This window comes from Notamacropus eugenii, chromosome 4 (genome assembly GCF_028372415.1).
Source record: "Notamacropus eugenii isolate mMacEug1 chromosome 4, mMacEug1.pri_v2, whole genome shotgun sequence".
NCBI lineage: Eukaryota > Metazoa > Chordata > Mammalia > Diprotodontia > Macropodidae > Notamacropus > Notamacropus eugenii.
Window position 1 is genome coordinate 417,573,441 of NC_092875.1, and position 13,761 is coordinate 417,587,201.

Below are 13,761 nucleotides of genomic sequence, written 5' to 3' on the forward strand. Positions count from 1 at the left end.
TATATTACAGTCCCAACTTCTATTCAATTCTTGGTCCAGATCATTGTCTGTCACAGGTCCTGTCTAAGATATAAACTCTGATTGACTGACTTAGCATGTTACCTACCATACTCCACATCAGAGGAATATTCAGTTTATATTCACTTTATTTCCGCCAGTGTGAATTGTGTGGCTTAGTTTGGGGATTCAAGGAAGCTCATTTCAGGTAAGAACGGAAGAGTAACTATAGTGTGCCAGGTAGTGTTCTAAGCATTCTACAATCTCATTTGAGAAGTGATTATACTCTTTTTTTTCTACTTTCCCTAGCACTGAGCAATAAATATTCTCTAATTGAAGGAGTTTTTGATAAACCAATGCCTATGCTAGAGAAAGAATGACAACCCAGGAACAAATCTGGTGTATCCTTGTGAAGTGTATCTAAGGCTCTTTGGAACAGATGACTTGGCCATGTGAAGTGAAGTGAAGAGCTGCTGGTTCTCTCAGTGCTTCCTTGTGTGAGAGGCATTCTTACTTGAATTGTGGAATTACTTACATTCAGTAACAGTGGGTGAACACAATGTGTGTCCACAATTCCTAAGAAGAAAACAATGAAATAGAGTCCCAGCTTTCCCCTCAGATACTCAAAGAGTCTCCACTCTGATACCGGATTGTGACACATTATCAACTTCCTTACTTCTCAGGTATTTTAGAGCAATGAATGACAGGGAGACAAATAATCTCTTGTTTCCATTCCCAAAATGCTTTGAGTTCTTTGAGCAATGCAAATGGGTGAGGGGGTAAAGGAGGAAAAGGAATGAAGCACAGCCTGGTTTACTCCATAGCTAGTCGTGAAAATTATTATTTATTACAGATAGACAAGGACTTGTTCTCATGGCTTTGGAATAGAATCTTCAAAGTATTTTATTTGTACTTTCCCAAAGGAAATGGTAGGAAATAGCAACCAGACCCCATCCCTCCCCCTACCCAAACTCAAAGATACTATTAAGTTGATTCACAGCCTGAATTTTTTAACTTTTGACTCTTGAATATCAACTTTCAAATCAGTCTTCAAATTTTAAAGCATGCTACTTAGGAGTAGCAAACAGTTTAACCTTCACTTAAGATGTTTTCTATTCCTTCATATACTTCAGTGTTTTGCATCTGGGAGATGGATCAAGAGGCAAATACAGGGTGTGGGGAGTATTGAATGCTTCTAAAACATCATTAAAGCAAAGCTTCATTAAACACAGCCACAATACAGGTAATAATATCACACATTTATACAGGACTTTAATATTCATAGGACTCTTTCCTCACAATAACTCTGTATTAACCCTATTTTCCAGAGAGAGAAAGTGAGATTGATTGAAGTTAAATGACTTATAGAGAGCCACAATGTGTAAATATTGGAACTAAATCTCATGTTCTTTCCATCACATTACATAGTAAGTCTGTAAGCATTAAAAAAAAAAAATCTTTAGGATGGGAACCGTGAATCTTAAAGTCAGAGAGTGAGCAAAAAGTTTGAGTCACCTTGAGGTCTTTCAAAAAGATCTGTTAAACTTGGTCACTGAGACTTAAAGTCTCCAAGATGTGGAGAACTAGAAATGTCTAGGGTAGATACAGATTGCTTTTACAAACTAAAGGGACAGCCTCAGGGTTCTAAACTATCAGAGATGAAATTCAGTGTTGATGATGCCTAGTAAAGAAGCTTTTAGGAAGAGTTTTGGCTTTATTTTGTGCAATAATTCAATGACAGACAACGGGAAGGCATCAGGCACCATGGCTCAGTAGAAATAACAGGAGCCCTGATTTCTAGTACCAACTCCGTTATATGTTAATTAGGGAGGAATCATGGTACAGGGGGAAAAGTGCTGGACTTGCAGTCGTTGGATGAGAGTTCAAATCCTGATCCTGTCTCTTAGTAGAGTTTTGACTTCAGGTAAATTAATTAACTTTGATGGGTCTCAGTTTTCTCATCTTTTTTTAAAGTTTATAAAGTTATAATGATTAAATAAAAGATGAAAGTCCTTTGTTACCATAAATTGATGTAGAAATATTATTCTTGATACTTAAGACCACAGATTCAGTGGTAATGCCTAGAAAGACTTTCTCTGCCAAAAAAAAATCTTCCCACTGGGGTCTAAAAATCCTGCCATTACGCAGAGGTGCTGTGAGGTGTAAATGAGATAATGGACATAAAACACTTTGCAAACCTTAAAGTACTATATAATTGCCATCATCATCATCATCATCATCATCATCATCATCATCATCGTCATCGTCATCATCATCATCATCGTCATCATCATCATCATCATCATCATCGTCATCATCATCGTCATCGTCATCGTCATCATCATCATCGTCATTATCACCATCCCGCAGTTACCAGGCCTCCAGTTTGGTGATGGCTTTATACCTTGAACCTCCTATTGCACTCCTATTGGACTCAAGCAATGTTTATAATATTTTACAGGGATGCGCTGGTAAATGTTTGATAACTGTGCTCTCCAGAAAATAAAATGTATGCACACATATTTTAAGTTTAATCTGCATCATTAACAGTTTCTTAAGTCTCAAAATCAAGAAGACAATAAACCAACCCCGGATTTGAAACGTTTGTTTATTTCCAAGGTCTAAACAATGGCATTGAAAGTAAATCAATCAGCTCAAGTGCAATGTATTTCCAGCACATTCCTACACTATCCTGTTCCTCAAGTTATCTGTTAAAATGAAGATATTCTTGGAGAAGCAAATACAGTAAAAATATAAATAGAAATAAATACAGTAAAATCATTGTTTTAGTATGATATTTAGTATTATACAGTTTTCTGGGTATTTAATATTTTAGTATTTAGTAATTAGTATTAGTATTCAGTACTTAGTAATTTCATATTATATAGTTTTCTGGGTAGTTATAGTCGAAAGTGGGAGCCTTGGGGGTGATGAGAGTAGTAAGGGAATAACGTAGGATTGAAGATTATGAAAAAAAGAGTTTGGAAAGGGAAAATGGCACTTCCTACTTTTGCTCAGACCTGGCCACTTAGAATATTTGGATTTTATTTCTTTAAATGCCTCAAAATCTGATTTAATGAAGGCATTCATTTGCCTAGGAAACCATTCAAGCAGATTAAAAGGGGGTTGGGCAAAGGACTGAAAATTAAGGGAGACCCTAAAGGCAAAGTACATGTCTTGAGACTAGTGAGGTGGCATAAACTTTAATATTAGGGGCAATCATTTTTAACACCTTCATTAGTGTGCTAGAAGAGAGAAGGAACACTGAGAGGCAATCTGCAGATGGTATTAAAAAAGGGAGGCAGTGCAAGCTCCAGCCAGCACTGAGCAATAATGAAAGGGTATGGGGCAGAAAATAACGAAATGAGATTCATTTGGCAAAGTTTAAGCTAATGCATCTGGAGGGGTGGGGGCAGAAGCTTCTAAACCATAGGATTTATGATGGGTAGATACCACCTCAAAAGAAATATTGTGAAAAGAAGCCTCTGGGTAAAGGGGTTATGTGGCTTTTGCAATGTAATCCCAAAGCAAGAAAGGCCAGGGTTATTTTGGTTAACAAGAGGCATCATGTCACAGCCTGGGAAAGGGTAGTTCTTCTTTTTCTCTGACCCTATGACCTTGGGACCCTGGGGCCTTGCAGGGCAAATATATCTAAATGAGGCCACACGTGGAATGCTCTGCTTACATTGGGGCTGCTCAGGGCCAGGTAGATGTAGATCTGTTTGGCAGGAGTTCAAGGCGGAATGATGATGAAGGGTAGGAGGGAGAGAGGGAGAGATGGAAGACCAAGGAAAGGGATAATTACTAGGTACTCCCACAGTGCCAAGAGTGAGTCCTGTGCCATATGAAACTCATTGGCAAAGACTGATGTATTCTGGGAGATTAAAGGAATGGGGGCCTGCTCTGGAGAATGGCTTAGGGGTATCCTTAACTATGTGCTATCATTCCATCCTCCTCCTCCAAATCATCCACTGTGTTCCTGATGTATGTTTGGTCCTAATAGGGAGAGTAATAAATTATGGGTCTTCATCTCCCCCAGGGTCTCCCTGGTAATGACAGAGGTGCTAAGGAAGATGTTTCAATTTTCTTAGACCATTAACTCAAAGCCCAACTGCCAAATGATTAATCCAATACTTTTCCCTTAGTTGACAGAACTGACTCCCCATTTTTGTTGTTGTCTGCATATAGTCCCAGTGAGCCCCCCAGTACCTCTACTTTTCCATCTCTTCACCCAAAGCATCAAGCCACCCAGGGTCATTGTGACCATATTAAGGAAACCAGGGCTGCCAAGCTGTGGGGCTGACAAGTAACCCTTGTGTGCAATAGCCCTGAGGTTTGTCCCAACAGTCTCCTTCACCCTAAGACTTTGTTCAGGGAGTAGATAGAAATAGTCAGAACTTCTGAGGTAGTTTGTCAGACTGGTCCATCCATGTCAATTGCAGAGCTAGTTGGCTACAAAGAGGGAAAGAAAAAGAGCCAGTTGGGACTTTTTCACATTGGAGCAGTTTAACTGGAAGGAAAGTTGGGTGTTCTTGAGTAGCTTCTCCACCCTCACCCCTTTTTTTGGTGCTCCCTTTGTTGTGTGTGCATATTCCTGTGAGGAAATCTAAGGTTCTGGACTCTACTGTTAGCCCCTGAGGTACTGGGCACAGGAAATATCAAAGTTTTTAGGTGCTGATGACTTCATGTCCCAAGATCAATGATCGCTGGTTGCTTGGCTTGTGTACTCCCCCTAGCTGTGGCAATTTTTCTATTGACTGACTGACTATCTCATTTCTTTCTCACTTCTGGTCCATGAATAGTAGAAGCAGACAGTGATCTTTCTATGACAATTTAATCTAATATTTAAAATGTAGCAATGGACCAAATAAAAGTAATCTTGTAGAAATAGTCTTATAGTCTTGTCAACTTTGGGTGAGAATAGTAGATTTAGGGCTAAAATCAAACAATCAAAAAATATTTATTAAGCATCTACTCTGTGTTAGGAACCGTGTTAAGCTCTGGAGGAGTTTAGGGGGTCAACAAATCAGCCCCTTCCTTTTTATAGTTGAGGAAAGAGGTCCAGAGAGTTTAAATGATTTGCCCAGGGTCACCTGGAGCATCTGGGTCTCCCATCCTGCCATGAAGAAGTGTTTTACCTCATTCTCTTACTTCCCTTTCTTAGGATCATGGAGAACTAAAAGGGATTGATTAACAAATGGGGAAAACATTTCTTCAAAAAGTGATCTGTCAATAGTTAAACAGGCAATGAGTAGTCAAAGCCAGAATCTGAACTCATAGTTTCTGACTTGAAATGTTTTCCCTAATCCAATCTATGGTTACAATAGGCCGGACTATATTTGACACTTGACCCAGAGGCTCCACCTCTTCTTCTTTTTGAGGGAGAGGCAAGGCAATAGAGGTTAAGTGACTTGCCCAAGGTTACATAACTAGTAAGTGTCAAGTATCTGAGGCTGGGATTTGAGTCCTTCTGACTCCACGTCTGGTGCTTTATGCACCATCTAGTTACCCCTGAGCCTGTGGTTTTTAGGCAGCCTGGAAGAGAGGGTGCTTCCCCTTTTAAGGTGATTGGCAATAGACATAACTGTTCTGCCCCTTCAGTTCAATTGCCCCACCTCCTGTGGTAACATTTGCTTCCAAGAATTGGTGTTCTGTGTGATGTCATTGGGGACCAGGTCTCAGGATTGAGAAGAAATCAAAGCTGGAGTTGAAGAAGGCAAAGGTCTTGGCCACCACAGGATTTCCTCATCATCTGGCACTTGAAAATTATAAAATGCCCAAGAGAAGGAAATTATTTAGAATCCAAGAGAACATAACTAGGAATAACAACACAAAGGTTGAATAGAAATCGGATGTGAAATGTATGCTGAAAATCAAGGAATAAGATTTCTGCAAAATGATTTTTATTGATTTAAATTGCAATTAGTAGAATTTCTCAGAAGATAATTCTAAATGGGTCCAAATATAGGCCATGCTTTCCCACCAGATCTGGCTTAAGTGATATCTCAGTGTTGTCTGTGATAAGCTTTTACTGCCACTAGTGATAGGGATTTATAGAGGGAAGATCAAGAAAAAAATGATTGTACAAGTGATAAAGAGAACAATGCTGATTTTTGAAAATGAACAAAATATTGTTATTGGAATGAAGAGAAATGAAGGGGAATCTTTTACCATAAACATAAAAACCAATTAGAATAAAGAATAAAAATGAGAAGATGTAGTATGCAATTGAATCCATTTTGGTCTAATCTATTAAATGAGTTGTTGGTGCTGACTGTAGCACCAATGTGATATTCACAGTGCTTACATCAGCCATGAATATCCTGGTGAAATTCTGAATCTCAAAATACAACAGACTCTCCACATGGAAGACAGAACCAAAACATTTATTCAGACACCAGAAAGCCAAGTCCATCAGAGCAACAAAGAATCTGTACACAATAACAATGCAGGGAGGGCTACCATTCCCAAGCCTTTCCTCTGTTAGGCTTTCCACAAACCAGCTCCCTTAAACAAACCATGAACGTTTTCCCACTCATTCTAGTTGCTACCTTTCCTACTCTGATTGCTAACTTCCTCTAAGCTCCGCTCTAGCTCCACCTCTTCCTGTTTCATGTGACTTAGGCTCATGTGACTTAAGTAGGTCACATGAGCCTATTAATGTATGGGAAAGATTTCTCATTAAGAAACAAAATTACATTAACATTAAGCAAAAATGCATTATCAATACACTGACATAAGGAAAATGGATAAAAGAAAAAACATAAACAGACTAATATTATTTCTCAAGGAGGATGAATTGATGTAAATTAATCCCCACTTTGAGATTCTAATCTGTAAAGCTAGAAAGGACCTCAGAGGACATCTAGTCTGAGAAGGAAACATGGTCCACAAGGATTTCACTACTAGTAAATAAAACAGTGTAATTGTACATGTGTATGTGTTGAACTCAGGTATATTATCTCCCAACCACTGTTCTTTCCATTGTGCAATACTCTCTCCCATGATATGTCTTTCCTTTTCCACCAAAAAGTCCTAGATATCATCTCATTCACTAAACACTAGATGTCTTGCCAAACAGAGACAAGATAGCTGCAGAGGGCAACATCAGTTTAAAGTGTAAATGTCTTTGTAAAATTTTATGAAAGTGGATCTAGGGAAAATTATTAGCAGTACTACCTCACCAAATAGGGAGAAATAGTGGATGTGGGGAAAAAAAGGTTTATTTGGAAAGTTTAGTGAGACTCTTATTAAGTCAGGTTAACCCAAGAGGATTTAAAAAATTAGGACAGGAAACAAACATTAAACAGAAAATCAAGGTTTCTTAAACAGTCAGTGGGGAAGGCACCAAGCATACTGGGTAGATCCCTTTGGAGACCTGAAGGGAACACATAGGAAAGAGAGAGACAGGAGAGGGTGTGGAGGAGTTAGGATCAGTACCATTTTAGGAACTATCCACAATGTTTTGATCAAAGATCTATGACAGCACCTTTGAATTTCTTTTGAATTTTAAATCTTTGATTAGATGGATAAAGTTCTGTGACAATGAAATATAACATAATGAAAAGAGTGGGTCTGGAGTCAAAAAATTCTGGGTTCACATCCATTTCTGACAGTTACTAGCTGTGTGATAGAGAATGCAAGTCACTTAACCTGTATATGTCTCAAACAATTTCCTGGATTTGGCTACAGTGTAATGACATGGTTGAGATCTGTGATGGCTGAAAAAGTTTCCACAATGGGAGTTCACTACACTGATGACATCATAGACACTTGTATTCTTGGTTATAACTAAATATTTGTGTTCCCAACTGGTATCTCTTTCTTTCACTGCTTCCCCATTCCAGACTTAGGAACACTGTGAAGTCCTGAGGAAATGCATTCACTTATTCAGTGAGCATTTATTAAGCACCTGGTGCATCCTGCGTCATCTGCAGTCATCCTGATGAATATCTGGTCACTAGATTCAGATGACTTTAGAAGAGGTTGATAACCTTGCACAGTCCTCCCTCACTCAAAACAAAGTCAAGTGCAAGTCATGTCATCATTTCTTTGATGGCATGGTCTTCTTTGGCAACAAAGGATGAACACAATTAAGCACCTACTGAAAGCAAGGTACTGTGCTAAGTCTAGATGCAAAAATAAGAGAATTACAATATCCTTAAGGAGGATGATAATGAATTAGATGCCAGAGTAGGGTTTGTTAACTAACAGAAATTATAGGGTGATCTGTGGCTCCTTCCAAAGACAATTGTGAATTTTTTCTAAGTGTTAAATAGGTGGATGGAGGATGCTAGAGGATGTCTCCCCCACAACTGGCCTGAAAAACTGGATGTCATATGTAGTCATTATGCAGAGCTGGGGAGGATGGTGTCAGTAATGGCAGGAAGCAGGAGAGGGAGTCACTTCTTATGTAACTGGCACAGACGTACTGGGAGCTCAGTCAGAGGGTTCTTTGTGTTTGTGAGTGTTGAGTATTGCCATGCAGAGATTATTTCAAGTTTCCTCAGTGGGTGTAGATGAGCCAAGAGAAGTGAGAAAATTCCCAGAAAGGTTCTTGGACCTTTTATGCCAGGAAACTCTCAGAGCATCATAAAATTTTGGAATTAGAAGGGACCTAAGGTATGATCTAATAATCCAACTATCTCATTTTACAGATAATTAAACTGAGCTCCAGAGAAATTCAATGACTTGCCTGTAGTTGTACATTAAGTAGCAGAGCTGAGGTGTGAAATCAGATTTTCTGACTCCGAATCCAATTTGTGTCTGTGTGTGTTTATGATTTTTTTATAGAAGATCACAGGATTTCAAGCTAAAAGATGCCTTAAAGACATCCTAGTTTAAGCCCTTCATTTTATTAAATATGAAAGTGAGGTTTGACAAAGGGAAATAGCTTAGCCAATGTGGTTGTTGCTGTCTTCTCCTGCTTCACCTCCCCCAAAGGGACTTTAGGTCCCAAAGTTACATGAGTGAAGGGATACCAAACCAGAAATGAATTATCATGAAATAAAAAACGTTCCAACAAGAGGAAGCCAGGATAAATATAAAAATATGATTTTTGATAAATGTGGCACACATCAGCTTAGAGAGGTGGGTTCTTCTCTTGATCCATATAGGAGACAGGGTTTTGTGGTGGCTACATGTGGTTAAGCACTAAGAAGTTGTGGTTGCCTATTCATTGGCTGGCATAGAGGAGGGGAAAATGGTATGTGTGAGTATTTTAACAACATTATGCATTTGGGACAATAGTGTTCATTCTTTGTTTTCAGAGGACCAATGACATCATGAGGTGATGTCTTGACTAGTGTGTGAGCTGCATTCAAATGAGGCAAAATTGTACAGTTTTCAGATTCATTTTCTTTTCCATAATCATCAAAGTCCAGTGTCAAGACAAAAGCCAGAATAACTGGTGATGGTTCAAGATGAAGAAGATGATTTTGGTGTCTTTGATGACTAACCAATCTCAAAGCACTACATCGCACCTGCTTCAGCCACCTTCATGGCCATTAGAACAAATTATTCTGACTGTCCATTCTGCCAGGGAAAGTCTTCACATGCTTAAAGCAGACATGCCCCACCCCCAACTCCTCAACAGGTTTGAGGCCTGTAAGTTATCTTCAACCTGGTTTAGCAAGTATGCCAAGTCAATTTTACCAGGACGGGGCCGTGGTGCATGCTATAGCTTCTTGGAGCCACCTTAGCAGTGAGAGCTGGGTGATGGATGGACACCAAAGGTAGATGAGCAGCCCCGTTAAGGGCTCAGGAAGTCCTCAGGAGAGTTGTTAGTTCTTCTGAGCACCACATACAATAATCACTTGTAGAATGTTAGAGTTGAAAGGCACCTTAAAGATAATCTAGTCCTGCTCCTTCACTTATAGTATTACCCTAATTTTATTGATGAGGAAATAGAAACCTAGATATATAATGTGACTTCCTCAGGGTGGAAGAGCTAGCTAGCTTAGGGCAGAACTCCTCTCTTCATTCAATCAATCAATCATCATCTATTAGGTGCCTATAATGTGCCAGGCACCCTACTACTCATTCAGGATATAAAATAGAGAAAAGACAGTGCCTACCTTCAAGGAGTTTACAGTCTAAATTAGGAAACCTAGCCCTCCAGTGCTTTTTCTCCCATACCATGAAAGGACTAACCTTTCATTTTCTTTTAATATCTATTATTCTATATACATATAGAATGCTGTGAAAATCCTTTATATTTTTTTTTTTTTTTGAAGCAACAGCTGAAGAACTGGACCTGGAGTGACCAGAATTTAACTCTGGTCATAGACACCTTTCTGACTGTGTAAACTTGAGCAAATTACTTAACCTTTTTCTGCTTCAGTTTACTCATGTAATTTTTGTAAAATGAGGCTAAACTAACACCTGCTTGCCAGTGTTGTTGTGAAGTTCAAATGAGATAATATTTTAAATTACTTTTCAAAATATAAATGTTGACTATGACTCCATGTGTTCATATCTTTGTCCAGTCATCCTGATTTATATCTGGCCACTGGACCCAGATGACTCAGGAGGAGAAAGTAAGGCTGGTAACTTTGCACAGCCCTCCCTTACTTAAATCCAATTCACTTGCAAGTCATAGCATCATCTTCCTGATGGCATGGTCCTCTTCAAGAATGAAGGACAAACCACAAGCACACATCTCTGTAAAGGATGGCATTGTCTTCAAAAAGTTCAAGGAAACCTTAATAATTAAAAATAATGTGCTGTATAGTGGATTTGGAGTCAAAATACCAGTTACCAGTATGACTTTATTTGTTTAGGCTTTGTTTCCTCATTTTTAAAATGAGAGACTTGGAGAACAAAATCCCCAAAGTTCTTTAAAGCTCAGTCCTTGGTCCTTCTTTGGTTCTTCTCTGTTGGAATAGACTCAACTTTGTTTCATTGTTTTCAAAACTTGTTATGACTCTAGTAACACAGGTAAGTTTTGTTAGTACTAAAATACTGTTTAGTTATTTCAGTCCTGTCTGACTCTTCATGACCCCGTTTGAAATATTCTTTGCAGAGATACTGGAGTAGTTTGCCATATCCTTCTCCAGCTCATTTTACATATGAGGAAACTGAGACAAACAGGATTAAGTGACTCGTCCAGCATCACACAGCTAGGAAGTGTCTAAGGCCAGATTTGAACACACAAAGATGAAACTTTCTGACTCCGCGCCCAGCACTTTATCCATGATGCCGCCTAATTGCCCTACTAACACAGGTAACATATTCCAGCGAAATTTGGCTTTCACAACAGAAATTAGCAACAATGAGAACATTGGATGGTGATACAGACTGCTATAAATGAATAATTGAATCATTTATCATACTAAACTTGACATTTTAGCATTCCTCTAGAAATTCCTTCAGAATCAACTATGGATAGTCAAAAGGAGTACGAAGGAAGTCAAATGATCATTGATACTTAGCTGGAAGAGATCTTCTAGTCCAAACACTTTATTTTATAGATGAGGAAATTCATGAGACTCAGAGAAGTTAAATGACTTCTTCATTGTTACTGTGGTAGAAAGTGACAGAGTTGGGATTTTGAACCCAAATCCTCTGACTCACTCCAAATCCATTTTATTTTCTATATTTTTATATTTCAAAGGAAATAATATACTTCTTTTGTTCTAAAATAGAGCCTAGCATAGGTACACAGCCCATAGGTCCTCCCCTTCTTGCTCAAGGGGTGATCTCCCCACATGGACTTGGGCTCAAATAATTGGCATTCTTAATAGCAATTAATGTAGTTTGGCCTTTACTCAGTATAAAAACTGAGGACTTCTGAAAGCATCTCAGACCTAGGTTTTTAGTTATTAAATGGAATTAATAGATTCAGGCAAGTAACAGTATTAAAACATTTATTGGAAATAGAAGTTAATTTTATAGTAATAAACTTGGTGTCAAGCACATGCCTACATGAGTAATTCCCAATCCCTTCCCATCCCTAAATAATTTAGGGTTCAAGGTCCTCCAAACTCACTGATCTGGTAAATGAAAGCATGGGTTCTATCTTGTCTCTGTACCTGAAGGACAATTGTAGATCTTTCTGGAAGACTTCAGTGAAAGGCTGAGTTTCTTTGAGGAAGGTCTGTCTCCTATGTATCTCCTCTATAACCATTTTCTCCTTGTTTGCTTCTTCTCAATCCATCTCATGCTAGGTTGTGATTCATCTCTCTACTTTTCATGTCCACTATTCTTTCATCACGTGGGTGGGAAAAACATCTTCCCCAGGGGTTTCAACAAGCAGAGGGTCAAAGTCAAAGGTTCCTCAGTAGCCAACTGGTGGGTGGGTGAATGTATTGTTACTGTGTTTTTGCATAATGGGAAGATCTTTCTCATGCATTAATAGGCCCATATGATCTGCTTGAGTCACACGGAAGCCTGAGTCACATGAGTCTGTGGTGGGAGGAGCTTGCCAAATAGGTGGAGCAGGAAAGGTGGAACAGAACTGAGAGGAAGTTGGACACAGCAGTTAGAGCTGAGGGAGAGAGAGGAAGCAGGCAGTGATCTGTGAGTATTTGTTTGTAGGGAGGCCCTAGCAGGGGGAAGGCTTGGGGATAATACTGCCCCTACATTGTTATTGTGTATAGATTTCTTTGTTGCTATGATGATTTGGCTTTCTGGTATTGGGATTCAGCTTTCTGGTGTTTAAATAAATGTTTTGGTTCTGTCTTCCATGTGGATAATCTGCTATATTTTGCAATTCAGAATTATGCTGACATATTCACAGATGCCATTGGCACCATATTTGGTGACAAGGATGGGATCCCAAAATATCAGACCTCTATTTGGAGGTAGGAAGGCTTTAGAGAGAGAAATGGATATCCCAGAATGGGAGGATTTACCTTATTCCTCCCTAGCAAGACAATGGGCTAAAAGCACAGGGCTCTGTGAAAACTGAAAATTGAGGCTACAGAAAGGATAACCTAGAGATTTGGAAAGATGTTTGCAAAATATATCAATAGAATCAGAGAAAGAACAGGAAGTGGTGTGTAGCAGAGGCTGGGCCTTGCTAACAAGTTATCGCCTTACGTGTAATTGCAGAGACAAGCTGCTGGAAGAGAAAGCTCAGACGGAAAGGGAGTTGGCTGGTTTGCATGGGAATCTTTCTGTGTTACAGCTTTCAGGCTCTCCTTTAGAAGAGAAAGCTAAGGCATGGGGTCCGGGGCGGGGGAGGTGTCTCAGATGGTAGAAGAACAAGCTACTGTTCACTTAGCTGAGAGGAAGTGAAAAACTAACAAAAAGAATGTTCATGCAGCTCTTGGACAGGCTGGGCCTAGTTGCCTGACGATTACCAGGAGAATGCATGGGGGAAAAATGAAACAAGGTCAGATTAGGAGGCTTTTGCAAGTGCAGATATTTGTCCAATACTAAAAAGAAAGCAGGAGAATCAGAGGTGGGGGAGGAGGTCACACACTGTTTAGAAAGATAACTGAGGATTTTACTCCCCAGAAGATCACAGATATTTTGAGTCAGCTCACCCAAAGGATGGGAGAATCATCAGTGTCTTGGAGGGTGAGAATCAGTGAAGAGGAGGCCAGAGGAGTATCAGTAGATAACACAGATTTCTTGAAATTTATAGAATCCTTTTGTACAGCAAGCTTTTAGGGATTAACATATGCAAGGAGGTAACAATGTGATTAATCTGTTAACTTTAGCTGCAGACAGATGCAACAAGTAGTATCCTGCTGACTATATGTGGCTTAGTGGAGCTAGACCCTGGTATTCGCTTAGGGACAATATGAAAAAGTTAAA